This window comes from Bos indicus, chromosome 1, assembly GCF_029378745.1.
Source record: "Bos indicus isolate NIAB-ARS_2022 breed Sahiwal x Tharparkar chromosome 1, NIAB-ARS_B.indTharparkar_mat_pri_1.0, whole genome shotgun sequence".
Taxonomy (NCBI): domain Eukaryota; kingdom Metazoa; phylum Chordata; class Mammalia; order Artiodactyla; family Bovidae; genus Bos; species Bos indicus.
Genome location: NC_091760.1, coordinates 31,628,843 through 31,648,347, shown reverse-complemented (window position 1 = coordinate 31,648,347; position 19,505 = coordinate 31,628,843).

Here is a 19,505-nt window from a genome sequence, read left to right as displayed (position 1 = left end):
TCTTTACTGGAAATGGAACGAATTTTTTTATTTCTGAATAAAAACACAAAACATACTTTTCTACTAGAAGAAATGTCTAAATGATTGTTTGGTTTCTTAGACTTAAGGTGGCATTTCAAATGGAAAGAGAGAGATTTCTGAAACAGAAAAGGAAGAATTTAATAGACTTCACAATTTACTGGCAAAAGAGAAACTCAGAAGGGAAAAGAAAGTTGATAATTCATCCAGTGTTTCAAGCTGAAAACCAGAAATGAAGTCTAGGTCAGTTTTCTAAAACTTGAGATGTCTTTAAAATAACCTGATTTGGTTGGTTAAAGAATGAAGGGTGGTAGGGGCAAATATTTTCTTTAAATATTATTAGATTAAGACAGATGTCTGAATAGATGCTAAAATTTACTTTAAGATCAACTGTTGAATAAACAGAACATAACAAATCCATACAATGGAATACCATTTTGCAATATAGAGAAACAAACTCCTAAAGCACTCCTTGTCCTGGTAAACTTAAAAAAAAAAAAAAAATCCTGGCTTCCAGATGTAAAAGCTAGCTGAAAAATATTAAGTATTTTATGAGCTTATTTTGTCGAAGTGTCTAGAAAAGATACATAGAGAGATAATAATTGGATCATTGTTTGCCTAGGAATGCTTTTTCCAGTGGTCATGTATGGATGTGAGAGTTGAACTGTGAAGAAAGTTGAGCACTGAAGAATTGATGCTTTTGAACTGTGGTGCTGGAGAAGACTCTTGCAAGTCCCTTGGAGATCCAACCAGTCCATCCTAAAGGAGATCAGTCCTGGGTGTTCATTGGAAGCTGAAACTCCAATACTTTGGCCACCTCATGCGAAGAGTTGACTCATTGGAAAAGACCCTGATGCTGGGAGGGATTGGGGGCAGGAGGAGAAGGGGATGACAGAGAATGAGATGGCTGGATGTCATCACTGACTCGATGCATATGAGTTTGGGTGAACTCCAGGATTCATGGGGTAGCAAAGAGTCAGACACTACTGAGCGACTCAGCTGAACTGAGGGAGGGTGTATTTGGGGATTGGTTAAAAATGAATTTAAAAGGTATTTTAGGAAAAATAAAAATGTTCTTAAACTGGATTTGATTTGCACACATGTATAAATTTACTTTAAAAAACTAAATTGTATGCTGCTGCTGCTGCTAAGTCGCTTCAGTCAAGTCCGACTCTGTGTGACCCCATAGACAGCAGCCCACCAGGCTTCTCCGTCCACAGGATTCTCTAGGCAAGAATTTCATACTCACATAGTTAAATTGAAAGATGTGTAAATTATAAAATAATGAAAGGATAAAATGTTTTTATACTTTACATTTTTTTTTCTCTGACTTAGTGGCTAAGTGGTATTGGATTGTCATTCCTTCTTTTTTTTAATTTTTTTAAATATAAACTTATTTATTTTAATTGGAGGTTAATTACTTTACAATATTGTATTGGTTTTGCCATACATCAACATTCCTCCTTTTAAGTTCATAGCAATACAGGCATACCTAAAGAAACAAGAAAAAAGTCAAATAAATAACCTAAGCCTACACCTAAAGCAACTAGAAAAGGAAGAAATGAAGAACCCCAGGGTTAGTAGAAGGAAAGAAATCTTAAAAATTAGGGCAGAAATAAATGCAAAAGAAACAAAAGAGACCATAGCAAAAATTAACAAAGCCAAAAGCTGGTTCTTTGAAAGGATAAATAAAATTGACAAACCATTAGCCAGACTCATCAAGAAACAAAGGGAGAAAAATCAAATCAATAAAATTAGAAATGAAAATGGAGAGATCACAACAGACAACACAGAAATACAAAGGATCATAAGAGACTACTATCAACAATTATATGCCAATAAAATGGACAATGTGGAAGAAATGGACAAATTCTTAGAAAAGTACAACTTTCCAAAACTGGACCAGGAAGAAATAGAAAATCTTAACAGACCCATCACAAGCATGGAAATTGAAACTGTAATCAAAAATCTTCCAGCAAACAAAAGCCCAGGTCCAGACGGCTTCACAGCTGAATTGTACCAAAAATTTAGAGAAGAGCTAACACCTATCCTGCTCAAACTCTTCCAGAAAATTGCAGAGGAAGGTAAACTTCCAAACTCATTCTATGAGGCCACCATCACCCTAATACCAAAACCTGACAAAGATCCCACAAAAAAAGAAAACTACAGACCAATATCACTGATGAACATAGATGCAAAAATCCTTAACAAAATTCTAGCAATCAGAATCCAACAACACATTAAAAAGATCATACACCATGACCAAGTGGGCTTTATCCCAGGGATGCAAGAATTCTTCAATATCCGCAAATCAATCAATGTTATACACCACATTAACAAATTGAAAAACAAAAACCATATGATTATCTCAATAGATGCAGAGAAAGCCTTTGACAAAATTCAACATCCATTTATGATAAGAACTCTCCAGAAAGCAGAAATAGAAGGAACATACCTCAACATAATAAAAGCTATATATGACAAACCCACAGCAAACATTATCCTCAATGGTGAAAAATTGAAAGCATTTCCTCGAAAGTCAGGAACAAGACAAGGGTGCCCACTTTCACCATTACTATTCAACATAGTTTTGGAAGTTTTGGCCACAGCAATCAGAGCAGAAAAAGAAATAAAAGGAATCCAAATTGGAAAAGAAGAAGTAAAACTCTCACTGTTTGCAGATGACATGATCCTTTACATAGAAAACCCTAAAGACTCCACCAGAAAATTACTAGAACTAATCAATGATTATAGTAAAGTTGCAGGATATAAAATCAACACACAAAAATCCCTTGCATTCCTATACACTAATAATGAGAAAACTGAAAGAGAAATTAAGGAAACAATTCCATTCACCATTGCAACGGAAAGAATAAAATACTTAGGAATATATCTACCTAAAGAAACTAAAGACCTATATATAGAAAACTATAAAACACTGGTGAAAGAAATCAAAGAGGACACTAATAGATGGAGAAATATACCATGTTCATGGATTGGAAGAATCAATATAGTGAAAATGAGTATACTACCCAAAGCAATTTATAGATTCAATGCAATCCCTATCAAGCTACCAACGGTATTCTTCACAGAGCTAGAACAAATAATTTCACAATTTGTATGGAAATACAAAAAACCTCGAATAGCCAAAGCGATCTTGAGAAAGAAGAATGGAACTGGAGGAATCAACCTACCTAACTTCAGGCTCTATTACAAAGCCACAGTTATCAAGACAGTATGGTACTGGCACAAAGACAGAAATATTGATCAATGGAACAAAATAGAAAGCCCAGAGATAAATCCACGCACGTATAGACACCTTATCTTTGACAAAGGAGGCAAGAATATACAATGGATTAAAGACAATCTCTTTAACAAGTGGTGCTGGGAAAACTGGTCAACCACTTGTAAAAGAATGAAACTAGAACACTTTCTAACACCTTACACAAAAATAAACTCAAAATGGATTAAAGATCTAAATGTAAGACCAGAAACTATAAAACTCCTAGAGGAGAACATAGGCAAAACACTCTCTGACATACATCACAGCAGGATCCTCTATGACCCACCTCCCAGAATATTGGAAATAAAAACAAAAATAAACAAATGGGACCTAATTAACCTTAAAAGCTTCTGCACAACAAAGGAAACTATTAGCAAGGTGAAAAGGCAGCCTTCAGAATTGGAGAAAATAATAGCAAATGAAGCAACAGACAAACAACTAATCTCAAAAATATATAAGCAACTCCTACAGCTCAACTCCAGAAAAATAAATGACCCAATCAAAAAATGGGCCAAAGAACTAAATAGACATTTCTCCAAAGAAGACATACAGATGGCTAACAAACACATGAAAAGATGCTCAACATCACTCATTATCAGAGAAATGCAAATCAAGACCACTATAAGGTACCATTTCATGCCAGTCAGAATGGCTGCGATCCAAAAGTCTACAAGCAATAAATGCTGGAGAGGGTGTGGAGAAAAGGGAACCCTCTTACACTGTTGGTGGGAATGCAAACTAGTACAGCCACTATGGAGAACAGTGTGGAGATTCCTTAAAAAACTGGAAATAGAACTGCCTTATGATCCAGCAATCCCACTGCTGGGCATACACACTGAGGAAACCAGAAGGGAAAGAGACATGTGTACCCCAATGTTCGTCGCAGCACTGTTTATAATAGCCAGGACATGGAAGCAACCTAGATGTCCATCAGCAGATGAATGGATAAGAAAGCGGTGGTACATATACACAATGGAGTATTACTCAGCCATTAAAAAGAATACATTTGAATCGGTTCTAATGAGATGGATGAAACTGGAACCTATTATACAGAGTGAAGTAAGCCAGAAAGGAAAACACCAATACAGTATACTAATGCATATATATGGAATTTAGAAAGATGGTAACAATAACCCTGTGTATGAGACAGCAAAAGAGACACCGATGTATAGATCAGTCTTATGGACTCTGTGGGAGAGGGAGAGGGTGGGGAGATTTGGGAGAATAGCATTGAAACATGTATAATATCATGTATGAAACGAGTCGCCAGTCCAGGTTCGATGCACGGTACTGGATGCTTGGGGCTGGTGCACTGGGACGACCCAGAGGGAGGGTAGGGGAGGGAGGTGGGAGGAGGGTTCACGATGGGGAACGAGGATACACCTGTGGCGGATTCATTTCAATATTTGGCAAAACTAATACAATATTGTAAAGTTTAAAAATAAAATAAAATTAAAAAAAAAAGACAAGGAGTATCAGTTTGGTATCAATTTTGTTGATCATCCTTTCTCTAGATAAGACGTTTACATAGTATTTTATTTTACTTTTTGAAATGAGACTATTGTAAAGAGAAACCCTTGTTTATATCTACTTGGCTAGAAGCAGTTGATTTTTGATATATTTAATGGGAGTTTCTTATGGTTTTGTAACACAGTTACAAATTCATATAATTTTCTATGAATACTTTATTTTTTTAGCATACATGGAGAGTGGTTTTCTAAAGTATGATATTGAACAGAATTACCTCTTTTCTACTTCATTGATATGTTATTTGAAATATATGGAATTGAATGTTTTGTAGGTCAAAATAGTAAAACGTTGGCATGTAAGTTTTGACATGACAGAATATATTTCATTGTCCATAATAATATGCAGTAGTTTTGTCCAAATACAAATGTTTCATTACTTAAACTAGGAATTCATGATAAAAATTTGTAAATTAATGAATGCTTTTCAAATACCAAATTCATATAACTACTTATAATTCACTCAAATGCCCTTTTATAAAATTTCTCAAAGTATATATAGGTATAAGAAGCATGGAATTTGGTATGGTTTTATTAAAACCCAATTCTATACTTTGTATATTTAAAACAGGTGGATTTTGCTATAGTCCATTGTATCCCTTCAGAATAATTAAATTATTTTGTATAATATATGTTGCTGTTATTGTTCAGTCACTCAGTCATGTCCGACTCTGTGTGACCCCATGGACTGCAGCATGCCAGGTTTTCCTGTCCTTCACCATCTCCTGGAGTTTGCTCGAATCATCTCCATTGAATTAGTGGTGTCATCCAACCATCTCATCCTCTCTTATCCCCTTCTCCTAATGCCTTCAATCTTTCCCAGTATCAGGGTCTTTTCTAATGAGTCGGCTCTTCAAATAAAGGTGGCCAAAGTATTGGAGCTTCAGCTTTAACATCAGTCCTTCCAATAAATATTCAGGACTGATTTCCTTTAGTATTTACTGGTTGGATCACCTTGCAGTCCAAGGGACCTCTTTAACACCACTGTTCAAAAGGATCAATTCTTTGGCATTCAGCCTTCGGTATGGTCCAACTCTCACATCCATACATGACTACTGGAAAAACCACAGCTTTGATTAGATGAACTTTGTTGGCAAAGTCAATTCACTGCTTTTTAATAGGCTGTCTAGGTTTGCCATAGCTTTTCTTCCAAGGAGCAAGCATCTTTTAATTCCATGGCTGCAGTCACCATCTGCAGTGATCTTGGAGTCCAAGAAAATAAAGTCTGTCACTCTTTCTATTGTTTCTGCATCTATTTGCCATGAAGTTATGAGACCAGATGCCATGATTTTTATTTTTTGAATTTTGAGTTTTAAGCCAGCTTTTTAACTCTCTTGTTTTACACTTATGAAGAGGCTATTTAGTTCCTCTTCACTTTCTGCCATAAGGGTGGTGCCATCTGCATATCTGAGGTTACTGACATTTTCCCCTGCAATCTTGATTCCAGCTTGTGCTTCATCCAGCTGGGCATTTCACATGATGTACTCTGCATATAAGTTAAATAAGCAGGGTAAGGTGGTCTGGTATTCCCATATCTTTAAGTATTTTCCACAGTTTGTGTGATCCACAGTCAAAAATTTTAGTGTAGTCAGTGAAACAGAAGTAGATGCTTTTTCTGGAAATCTCTTCCTATTTCTAATAACAACATCCAACGGATGCTGACAATTTGATCTCTGGTTCCTCTGCCTTTTCTAAATTCAGCTTGAACATCTGGGAGTTCTTGGTTCACTACTGTTGAAGCCTAGCTTGGAGAATTTTGAGGATTACTTTGCTGGAATGTGAGATGAGTGAAATTGTGCAGTGGTTTGAACATTCTTTGGCATTGCCCTTCTTTGGGACTGGAATGCAAAATGATCTTTTCCAGTCCCGTGACCACTGCTGATTTTTCCAGATTTGCTGGCATATTGAGTGTAGCACTTTCAAAGCATCATCTTTTAGGATTTGAAATAGCACAGCTGGAATTCCATCACCTCTGCTAGCTTTGTTCATAGTGATGCTTCCTAGGGTCCACTTGACTTCACACTCTAAGGATGTCTGGCTCTAGGTCAGTGATCACACCATCATGGTTATCTGGGTCATGAAGATCTTTTTTGTATAGTTCTTTTATCCAACCCACTCCAGTGTTCTTGCCTGGAGAATCCCAGAAACGGGGGAGCCTGGTTGGCTGCCGTCTATGGGGTCGCACAGAGTCGGACACGACTGAAGCTACTTAGCAGCAATAGCAGTTTATCCAATCAATGATATAAGCCTGTTTAATGCTAGAAAGTCCAGGAAAGGGGTTTTCAAAACACACATATATTGTCTATAATTACCCATGTGTGATTAAGAAAAGAATTGAAAACTATTGTTTAGACTTAAAAGATTACTGAAAGATAGTAATCTGAAGAAAGTAATCATTTTCTCACTTTATTTACTCTTGGAAAGACAAAGTTACTTGCACAGGACTTAGAACTTTCCAGGATATTTAGTAAATAAATGACCAGTTCATTCTCTTTTTACAGAGAATTTGTGTTAAACTTTGTTTTTGGTTTAAAAGCATATATTCAATGTGTTATATATATTTCAAGTTTTATTTTGCTTATTTCAAGTAGAAAATATTCTTGAACTCTTGTTCACTAAAAATTACCTAGTATATGATCTTGTCTTTAATTTTTTTTTTTTTTTTTTGCTTTTGATTAGCGTGAAGCATTTCATAATCTTGGAGCATTCAAAAAAGTTATATTTACTTTGATATGAAATTTGAGACCTCAAAGGGGAATATTATCTTATATGTTACATTATACTTACCTTTTCTTCACATATTCTTCATAAAAGTATTTTATAGCATTTTAAATTTTCTTTGGAAATTAATATATAAAATATATTTTAGAAATACTGACAAATTATTTTTTAATATTAACTTCACGGCTAAAGCATATCAGAAGTCTAGAGAAAGCTTTGCTATAAAATGTTATATCAATCAAAGAAATAAATGTTACTCAGGGTTAATAAAATGAACTTATATGTTGATATAATCAAAAGTTTTATATATTATTTTAGGTAGTCTATAATATTAGAGTTTAAATGTTTTAGATGTTTTTCCTAGGTTTTTTTAGCTTTTATTTTTTTCCAGGTTAAGTAAGATACAGTTAACACATAACATAATGTAGGTTTAAGATGTATAATATAATGACGATATATGTTTACATTGCAAATTACCAATTAAATGTAGTTAATACATCTAATCACTTCATATAATTACATTTTTTTGTATGTGTGTGTTGAGAACTTTAAATTCCCTATTCACTTAGTAAGTTTGACATATGTAATACAGTATTATAAACTGTAGTCATCTTGCTCTCCATTACATCCCCGCAAATCACTTACCTTGTAACTGGTAGGTTTCTACCTTCTTACACATTCACCCATTTCCCTCAAGTCCCCATTGTCTACTTCTGGCAACAACCAATCTGCTCTCTGTTTCAATTCATTTTTTTTTTCTTTTTTAATTTCAGATAATACATAAAAGTGAGATCATACAATACTTGTCTTTCTCTGACTTATTTAATGTAATGCCCTCAAGATTCATGCATGTTTTTTGCAAATGGCAGATTTCCTTTTTTTCCATGACTGAATAATATTCTGTTACATGTATATCTCACAATTTATTATCCATAAACACTGATGAACACATGGTTGCTTCCATGTCTTGGCTATGGCAAATAATGCTACAGTAGACTTGGAAATGCAGATATCTTTTGAGGATCAAAATTTAATTCCTTCAGATATGTATCTAGAAGTATAATTGCTGGATCATATGTTAGGTCTAGTTTTGGTTTTTTTTTTTTTTTAAGAACTGCATTTTTTTTTCATAGATGCTGTATCAATTTACTTTATACCAACAGTGCAGAAGAATTTCCTGCTTCCTTTTCTTCACATTCTCTCCAGAACTTTCAGGTGTGAGGAGATTTATCAACATGGTTTTGATTTGCACTTCCTTGATGATTAGTGATGTTGACCAATTTTTCATGTACTTATTGCCTACTTGAATATCTACTTTAGAATAATGTCTATTTAGATACTGTGCTTATTTTTAATCAGTTAATTTATTTGCTGCTGACTTGTATGTACTGTGCTGTTTGCTAAGTCACTTCAGTCATTTCCAACTCTTTGTGACCCTATAGACTGTAGCTCGCCAGGCTCCTCTATCGTAGGGATTCTCCAGGCAAGAATACTGGAGTGGGTTGCCATGCCCTTCTCCAGGGTATCTTCTCAACCAAAGGATCAAACTCAGGTCTCCTTCATTGCAGGCAGATTCTTTACCAATTGAGCCACCAGGGAAGTGGGAGTTTCTTATATATTGGATATTAACCCCTTATAGATACACGGTTGGCAAATATTTTCTCCTAGTCTCTAGGTTGTCTTTTTATTGTTGATATTTCTTTTACTGTGCAGAAGCTTTTAAGTTTGATAAAGCCCTGCTTATTTTATTTTTGCTTTTGTTGCTTGGTGTCATGGTCATAATATCATTGTCACTTGCCTTCTTGGTATCTATATGATTCCCTGTTGTCAAGCCCTTTAGCTTCCCCCAGTAATATCCAAGAAGCAAGACCTGAGTGGAATTTGGAACATGTCTGGTAATACTGGGGATTCTGGATGCTCATCTTTGGGTTCCTTTTTCCCCCTGGAGAAACCTTAGGCCAAAGGAAGCCCCCTTGGTGCAACATTGTGCCTCCTAGAGGAGGGGTGTTGCAGTCAGAGCCACTTCTCTTTCCCTTCTAACATGGTCTTTCTGGACCGCTATGGTCCATGAGAGTGCTTGAGACCATTCCACCAGGTTCTAGGATTTTGCACAATGGCATCTTGTCTGTGGATAGTTGCTAGTTGGTCTTCTTATGAGGAGGACTGAAGTTAGGGATGACTTGTATCACCATCTTGACAGACTTTTTCAATACAAAGTACAGTCCACCTCTCTTCAAGAATATATAGTATATATAACTTGTACTCTTTTGTTTAAATATTTACTCTTATTGTAAAAATACAGACTCTAGTATTCATTTGGGTTCACGTCATCAGCATTCTAACAGGAGTGAGGTGATTTCTCATTGTGGTTTTGATTTATGTTTGCCTTATGTTGAGTGATTTGGGACATCTTCAATCTTATGTTTAATGAAACATATGTTTAATGAAGCATATGTTTAATGAAGTGTTTTCTATATATTTTTTAGTATTTAAGTTCTATAAATTTAAACTAGTTTATACTTACCCTCTTTTTTTTTTTTTACTGACTTCATAGAAGACCTTAGAGAGATACTATGAAACTTCTTGGTCTTGATTTTTTGTTATTAATATAACATATTGATTAGTCTTCAGCTGTATATAGTTGTTCTGTGATCTTGATTCAGTTTTGTTATTCATCAAATATAAATTGAATCAATTAAATCCAATTTGTGAAATACATATTTGTTTGAATACTCACATGTATAATTAAAATCCTTTTCTTCTGTAAATAAGAATAGCTTGAAATTCATATTTAAAAATTTTTCCAAACAGAAAATATCTCTGAGTTTTAAGTAATTCAGTTTGTTAATTTGTGGTTTTTCCATGTGAAAATTTCCCCTCTGTATCCCTGTGATTTTTTTTTCTTATATTTTTGTAGTTTTTCTTGCTTCTTAAGCTAATTATTCATAGTGTATTTTCATTCTTATTTAGTGAAGAATTCAGTCCCTTAGTTTCTCTTTGGGTATTTATTTGGCAATATGTAGTGTATAATTCTGATTCTTTTTGTAGTCAGGGGGTATACTATTTTTCTATCCATGTTTTTTTTTTTCTTTTTTTCCCCCCACTGTACGACTCTTCTCTCATTAGGATGAAGAAGACTAAGGTGACTTAATTTTAGTTAGCTTCTCTTTCTATTTTACTTCTGCTGCCCAATGAGGGCCGTAGTATCTCTTCAGAATATTATGGAAACTATTATGCCGAGAATGAGAGCCATTTACTATAAATGAATTGCCCATTTCAGAAATCTTCTACATGATTGCAGTGATGGTATGTAGACAAGGAGAGAGTCATGAAGGTGAATAGTTCCACTAGCAATCTGATTTTGCTAAAGAAATTCCATGTGGTTTAATTAATCATGTTAGAAATTATATTCTTTAATTCCTTGCCTACTAAAGAATGTCCTGGTTGCTTTCAGGCTTTGGCAGTTATGAATGAAGCTGCTATAAATCTCAGATTTTCATGTGGACATACGTTTTCAACCCCTTTGAGTAAATACCAAGGAGTGAAATTTCTAGATTGTATGATAAAAGTGAAAGTGTTTGTTGCTTAGTTGTATCCAACTCTTTGCAATTCCATGGACTGTAGCCCATCAGGCTTCACTGTCCATCAGATTCTCCAAGCAAGAATACTGGAGTGGACTGCCATTTCCTTCTCCAGGAGATCTTCCCAATCCAGGGATCGAACCTGGGTCTCCCACGTTACAGGCAGATGCTTTACCATCTGAGCCATCAGGGAAGCCCCTTGTATGGTAGGAATACGTTTAACTTTTTTTTTTTTTACTTTACAATATTGTATTGGTTTTGCCATACGTCAACATGAATCCGCCACAAAACTGTCTTCCAAAGTGGGTACTCCAATTTGCATTCCCATCAGCAATGCATGAAAGTTTCTATTGCCACATGTTCTCACCAGCATTCATTGTTACTGTTCTGGATTTTGGCCACTCCAATAGCTATATAATGGTTTCTCATTTTTGTTTTTATTTGCATTTCTCTGGTGACAACTGATATGAAGCAACTTTTCACATACTATTTGCCAATCTGTATATATCTTCTTTGGTGAGATATCTGTTAAAAAATTTGACCCATTTTGTAATGGGGCTATTTATCTTTTTCTTATTGTTTTAAAAGTTCTTTGTTTTGGATAATGGTTTTTTATCAGATTGGCTTTTACAAATATATTCTCCAAGTCTTTGTCTTGCCTTCTCATTCTGATATTGTCTTTCACAGAGCAAAAATTTTGATTTTAATAGCATTCAGTTTATCAGTTATTCTTTTTTGTGGATTGTGCCTTTGGTGTTGTGTATAATGGTACCACCACTCCCAAGGTTATCTAAGTTTTCTCTTATGTTAGGTTCCAGGAGTTTCATAACTTTGCATTTCACATTTAGGTTTATGATTAATTTTGAGTTATTTTTGTGAAGAGTAAACACGTGAGTAGAGGTTTATTTATTTTTTCATGTGGATGTCCTGTTGTTCCAGTACAATTTTTTGAAAAGACTACCTTTGCTTCGTTTTATTGTCTTTGCTCCTTTGTCAAAAGTCCCTTGACAATATTTGTGGAGGCCTATTTCTGGGCTTTCTGTTTTTTTCCCATTGTTCTGTTTGTCAATTATTTTGCCAACACTACACTGTCTTGATTACTGTAGGTTAAGTGTTGAAGTTGGTATTTCCAGTCCTCCATCTTTGTTTTTCTCCTTCAGTATTTTGTTAGTTATTCTATAAAGTATATATTTTCAGTTAAAATTTCATTTCAATTTAATAATTAAAATCACATTCTTTTTGCTTTGTCTTCAACTCTTAATATGATATCATCAGATTTTATTTCCTGTCAATTTAAAGGGCTTTTTTGTTTGTGACCTAAAGAATGAAACATTTATATTCATAAGTGGATCTTTATATTTATTGCAAAACCATATGTATATTTTATTATGTCATCATCCATTTGTCACAATATATTTTTCTAATGCTTCCTTTTATTTCCTTCATTATTATGACTTGAGGTTATGTTGGTATTATTGGGGTGAATATATTTAGAATCTGTATATCTACTTTTAGGTCTTATGGATTTAGGTGGTTTTTTTTTTTAATTTTAATTAATAGTTAATCTATTCATTCTCTAAATGCAAGGTCCATCGACTCTTGATTAAGAAAGTGTTCTTTCATTTTCACACCTATTTATAACCCACTTTTATATATTTTAGCTGTATCATGGATTTTATACAATGAACAGTCATAAAATTTGCAATACACAAGCATAACTTGTTAGATTGCACTTTGTTTTATTGTGCTTTGCAAATACTACATTTTTTATAAGTTGAAAGTTTGTAGCAACCCCTTATCAAGTAAGTCTATTGGCATCAACTTTCCAATAGTAACTGCTGAATCCCTCCTTATTTCTGTGTCACATTTTGGTAATTCTCTCACTATTATTATTGCATTTGCTATGGTGATCTGTGACCAATGACTTTTGATATTAATATTGTAATTGTTTTGGAATACTACAAACTGCACGCTTATGAGATGGCAAACAACTGATGAATTTTTTTGTGTTCTGACTGTTCCACCAGCTTACCATTATCCCATTTTTCACCCTCTTCTTAGGCTCCCTACTCCCTAAGGCATAACAAAATTGAAATCAAGCCAAATAATAATCCTACAGTGGACTCTTGAGTCGTCAAGTGAAAGCAAGAAGCCCATGTTTCTCACTTTAAATCAAAAGTTAGAAATTATTATTCTTAGGAAGAAAGCATGCTGTAAGTCAAAACAGGCAGAAAGCTAGGCCTCTTATGCCAGTTAGTCAAGTTGTATACAAAGTTAGTCAAGTTGAATACAAAGGTAAAGATCTTGAAGAAAATTAAAAGTGCTAGTTCAGTGAACATTAATAAGATTAATAAAAAGTGAATGATAGAAAGTGAAACAGGTTTACTGATGCTATGAAGACAGTTTTTGTGGTCTGGATATAAGGTCACTCCAGACACAATATTTGTTTAGACTAAAACCTAATCCATAGCAAGGCTGTAACACCATTAATTCTATGAAAACTGAGGCAAGGAAGCTACAGAGAAAATGTATGAAGCTACAAAAGTGTGGCTCATAAGGTTCACAAAGTTTCAGGAAAGAAGCCACCTCCATAGCGGAAAAGTGAAAAGTGAAACAGCAAGTACTGATGTAGAAGCTGCAGCAAGTTATTCAGAAGGGATAACTAATGAAGATAGCTGCACTAAACAACAGATTTTTAATGTCAACAGAACAGTCTTATTTTCAGAGAAGATAACCATTAGGCTTTTCATAGCCAGAGAGAAAAAGTCAGTGCCCTTCTTTAAAATCTCAGAGGGTAGTCTTATTAGGGGGAAATCCAGCTGGTAAATTTAAGTGAAGGACAGGGAAGCCTGGTGTCCTGCAGTCCATGGGGTCACAAAGAGACATGGCTGAACGACTGAACAACAACTTTAAATTGAAGTCAGTGCTCCTTTGTGTTAAGTCATTCAGCTGTGTCTGGCTTTTTGTGTCTCCATGGACTTGTAGCCCATTAGTCTCCTTCTGTCCATGGAATTTCTCAGGCAAAAACACTAGAGAAGTTTGCTATGTCCTCCTCCAGGGGATCTTCCCAACCCAGGGATCAAACCCTTGTGTCTTGTGTCTCCTGCATTGCAAGAAGATTCTTTACCACTGTGCCACTTGGGAGGCCCCAATGCTCCTTTACCATTCTGAAAATCCTAGAGTCATTAAGAATTATGCTAAATCAACACTGCATTTTCCATAGATGGAACAACAAAACCCAGATGATATGACAAATGTGTATAACATGGTTCACTGGATACCTTAAGCCCATTGTGGAGAGGTACTGCTCAGTGATCGCTCACCTAGACCGGATATCCTGGAGTATTAAGTCCAGTGTACCTTAGAAAACATTACTATGAACAAAGCTGGTGGAGGTGATGGAATTCCAGCTGAGCTATTTCAAATCCTAAAAGATGATATCGTTAAAGTACTGTGCTCAGTATATCAGCAAATTTGGAAAACTCAGCAGTGGTCACAGGATTGGAAAAGATCAGTTATCATTCCAATCCCAAAGAAAGGCAATGCCAAAAATGTTCAAACTACCATATAATGTGGCTTATTTAACATGCTAGCAAGGTAATGTTCACACTCCTTCAAGCTAGGCTTCAATGGTACATAAACCAAGAACTTCCAGATGCACAAGCTGGATTTAGAAAAGGCAGAGGAATCTGAGATCAAATTGTCAATATTTGTTGGGTCATTAAAAAAAGCAAGGGAATTCCAGAAAAAAAATGTCTTTTCTGCTTCATTGACTACACTAAAGCCTTTGACGGTGTGAGTCACAACAAACTGTGGAAAATTCTTAAAGAGATGGGAATACCAGCCACACCTTACCTGTCTCCTAAAAAAATCTATATGCAGGTCAAGAAGCAACAGTTAAAATCAGGCATGGAATGACAGACTGGTTCAAAATTAGGCAAGGAATATGTCAAGGCTGTATATTGTCACCCTACTTATTTAACTTACATACAGAGTATATCATGTGAAATGCCAGGCTGTATGGCTCACAAGCTGGAATCAAGATTGCTGAGAGAAATAGCAACAACCTGAGATATGTAGATGATACCATTATAATGGCAGGAAGTGAAGAGGAACTGAAGAGTCTCTTGATGAATGTGAAAGAGGAGAGTGAAAAGGTTGGCTTTAAACTCAACATTCAAAAAACTAAGATCATGGCATTTGGTCCCATCACTTCATGACAAATTAATGGGGCAAAAGTGGAAACAGTGAAAGATTTTATTTTCTTGGGTTCCAAAATCACTGGATTGTGATATCAGCCATGAAATTAAAAGACACTTGCTCCTTGAAAGGAAAGCTACTACAAAGCTTGACAGCATATTAAAAAAACAGAGACATCACTTTGCAGTCAAATGTCCATATACTCCAAACTGGCTTCCCTGGTGGCTCAGAGGATAAAGCGTCTGCCTGCAATGTAGGAGACCTGGGTTCTATCCCTGGGTTGGGAAGATCCCCTGGAGAAGGAAATGGCAACCCACTCCAGTATTCTTGTCTGGAGAATCCCATGGACAGAGGAGCCATGTAGGCTATAATCCACGGGGTCGCAAAGAGTCGGACACAACTGAGCAACTTCACTTTCACTTTCATGCTTTTTCTAGTAGTCATGTATGGATATGAGACTTGAACCATAAGGAAGGCTGAGTGCTGAAGATTTGATGCTCTCAAATTGTCGTGCTGGAGAAGACTTTTTGAGAGTCCCTTGGATAGTAAGGAGTCAAACCAATCAATCCTAAAGGGAATCAACCCTGAATATTCATTGGAAAGACTGATGCTGAAGCTGAAGCTCCACTACTTTGGCCAAGTATTGGCCAAGTATTGCTGTGAACAGCTGATTTGTTGGAAAAGACCCCGATGCTGGGAAAGACTGAGCACATGAGAAGAGGGTGACAGAGGATGAGATGGTTCGATGGCATCACCGACTCAATGGACGTGAGTTTAAGGAAGATCCATGAGATAGTGAAGAGCAGAGAAACATGGCGTGCTATAGTCCATGGGTTCACAAAGAGTTGCCTGAATGGTAAGAACAACTACTCAGAAAAAAAAAAAAGAAATTCCTTTCAAAACATGATTACCTTTCAAAACATGACTATGCACGTGATCATCCAAGGGCTCTGATGGGTATGTACAGTGAGGTAAATGTTTTTTTCATACCTGCTATCACAACATTCATTCAGGATAGATCAAAGACAAATTTTGACCTTTGAGTTTTATTATTTAAGAAATAGATATCTTAAGGCTAAAATTGTCATGGAGATTTATTCCTCTGATAGATCTGGGGAATGTAAATTAAAAACCTTCTGAAAAGGATTCACCATTCTAGATGCCATTAAAACATTCCTGATTCATTGGAAGAGGTCAAAATATTAGCATTAACAAAAATTTGGAATAAGTTGATTCCAATCCTCATCAATGCCTTTAAAGAGTTTAAGACTTTGGTGCAGGAAACTATAGATGTCACTGGTGGGGTACTGTAAATAGTGTTGCAAATAGTCGGGCATTACTGAAGCAACTTAGCAAACAGGCAGGCAGAAATATCACAACTAGGCTTAGAAGTGGATCTTGAAGACATGACTGAATTGCTGCAATCCCATGATAAAACTTGAGTGCATGAGGCATGGCTTCCGATGAAAGAGCAGAGAAAATGGATTTTCTGAGGTGGAATTAACTCCTGATGAAGATGCTGTGAAAATTGCTGAAGTGACAACAAAGGATTTTGAATATTATGTAAACTAATAAAGTTTTGAGAGGATTGGCTCCAAGTTTGAAAGAAATTTTATTGTAGGTAAAATGTTATTAAAGCATTACATGTGACAGAAAATCACCCATGAAAGGAAAACTCAGTTGACATGACAAATTGTATTGGTGTTTTGTTTTAAGAAATTACCTCATCCACCCCAAACTTCACCTCTCTGACCAGTCAGCACCCATAAACATAGATATAAAACCTTCCACCAGCAAACAGTTCATGACTGACTCATTGAAGGCTCAGGTGATAGTTATCATTTTTTAGCAAGTATTTTTGAATTAAGGTATACACATTTTTTTAAGACAATGCTATTGTGCCATTAATAGACGATCAGTTCAGTTCACTAGCCAGTCACTCAGTCATGTCCAAATCATTGTGACCCCATGGACTGCAGCATGCCAGGCTTCCCTATACATCACCAACTACCGGAGTTTACTCAAACTCATATCGGTTGATGGCATCCAACCATCTCATCCTCCGTCATCCCCTTCTCCTTCCACCTTTAATCTTTCCCAGCATCAGGGTCTTTTCCCAAGAGTTGGCCCTTGCATCAGGTGACCAAAGTATTGGAGTTTCAGCTTTAGCATCATTCCTTCCAAAGAAATCCCAGGGCTGATCTCCTTCAGAATGGACTGGTTGGATCTCCTTGCAGTCCAAGGGACTCTCAAGAGTCTTCTCCAACACCACAGTTCAAAAGCATCAATTATTCTGTGCTCAGCTTTCTTTATAGTCCAACTCTCACATCCATACATGACTACTGGAAAAAACATAGCCTTGACTAGATGGACCTTTATTGACAAAGAAATGTCTCTGCTTTTTAATATGCTGTCTTGGTTGGCCATAATTTTTCTTCCAAGGAGCAAGCATCTTTTAATTTCATGGCTGCAGTCACCATCTGCAGTGATTATGGAGCCGTCAAAAAATAAAGTCTTTCGCTGTTTCCACTCTTTTCCCATCTATTTGCCATGAAGTGATGGGACCAGATGCCATGATCTTAGTTTTCTGCATGTTGAGTTTTAAACCAACTTTTTCACTCTCCTCTTTCACTTTCACCAAGAAGCTCTTTAGTTCTTCGCTTTCTGCCATAAAGGTGATGATATCTGCACATCTGAGGTTATTGATATTTCTCCTGACAATCTTGATTCCAGCTTCTGCTTCATCCAGGCCATAATATACTGTAAACATGAATTTTTATCCACTGGAAAACCAAGCAATTCATGTGACTGGTTTTGCTGGGCTATTTGTTTTATTTCAGTGGCCTGCAACTCCACCCACAATATCTCTGAGGTATACCTATATTCTCAATGAGAAATTTTCAAAATTTATTTTATATTTTATTTTAATTTTTATGTTTAGAAATTTAAAATTGGTTTTTACTTAATTCATTGGTCATCAAGTTTTTATTTTATTACTGAAAGTTTTGAGAGATGCTATATTTCATATCTTATCACACTTTCAAATATTACTAAGAAGAATCAAAGATTCTTGGGTTAGCCTTGTCTTACCTCTGTTGACCCACACCTCCACCAGAGACTCCTGGACATTCACAGGGAAGTCTGGCTCAATCTGTTGTGGAGACACTGCTCTTTTCTCCTGGGTACTGGTGCGCACGAGGTTTTGCTTCCAGACAGAACTTCTTAAGTGAATCTCTTTCCCTTCTTAGCTTTGCAGTTGCAGTATACTGAAAAGTTGGCAAACTTCAGTGGATGGTGCTTGCAATTCCCATTAAAAAGGAGCAAGGTCACTTCTGTTGGGGAGCTGACCCTCCTTCAAATTTCTCCTCTGTATGATCTCCTTTACTAGTGGGAAGACTGCTTCTATTCCATTCTTTTAATGTTAGTCAAGGATTTCCTTTAGTAGGGGTCAGTTTGATTCTTGCCTCTTGCATATTCAAGGCCTTGTCTTTTATCTGGCATGTTGCAACAGACTCCTGAAATGTTGTCTCATCCTTGTCTCACCCTCATCACATCAAATTAATTGTTATAGTCAGCAATAAATGGTGTTACTTTTTTGCACACATTTCTCTAATGGTTACCTTTCTCTCTCTCTCCCTCCGCCTTGTCTCTTCACCATGTGAGCCCACAGTGAGACAGCAGCACCTGAAGTACATAATTGGGTCTGGAGATGTTTATTTAGATGTTCTCTCTTCTGGCGTTTTACCTTTTTATTTCTTTCTTTCCTTCTTTCACTCCTTATTTCCTTTTTCACTTCTTTCCTTTTCCCTCCCTCTCATGTATCTTTCTCAGACACACAGGCAAGGATCACTTTTATTTCATCCTTCTTTCTTTCTTGCTTGTTTTTTTAAGAAGATAACAAATCTTCTGCTCAACTTTAAAAAAATGACTGAGCAACTGTAATTGGGCAGAGTAGGCCTGCAGCCATTTTAGTGCTGCTGCTGCTGCTAAGTCGCTTCAGTCATGTCCGACTCTGTGCGACCCCATAGAAAGCAGCCCACCAAGCTCTCCCGTCCCTGGGATTCTCCAGGCAAGAACACTGGAGTGGGGTGCCATTTCCTTCTCCAATGCATGAAAGTGAAAAGTGAAAGTAAAGTCACTCAAGTCATGTCCGACTCTTAGTGACCCCATGGACTG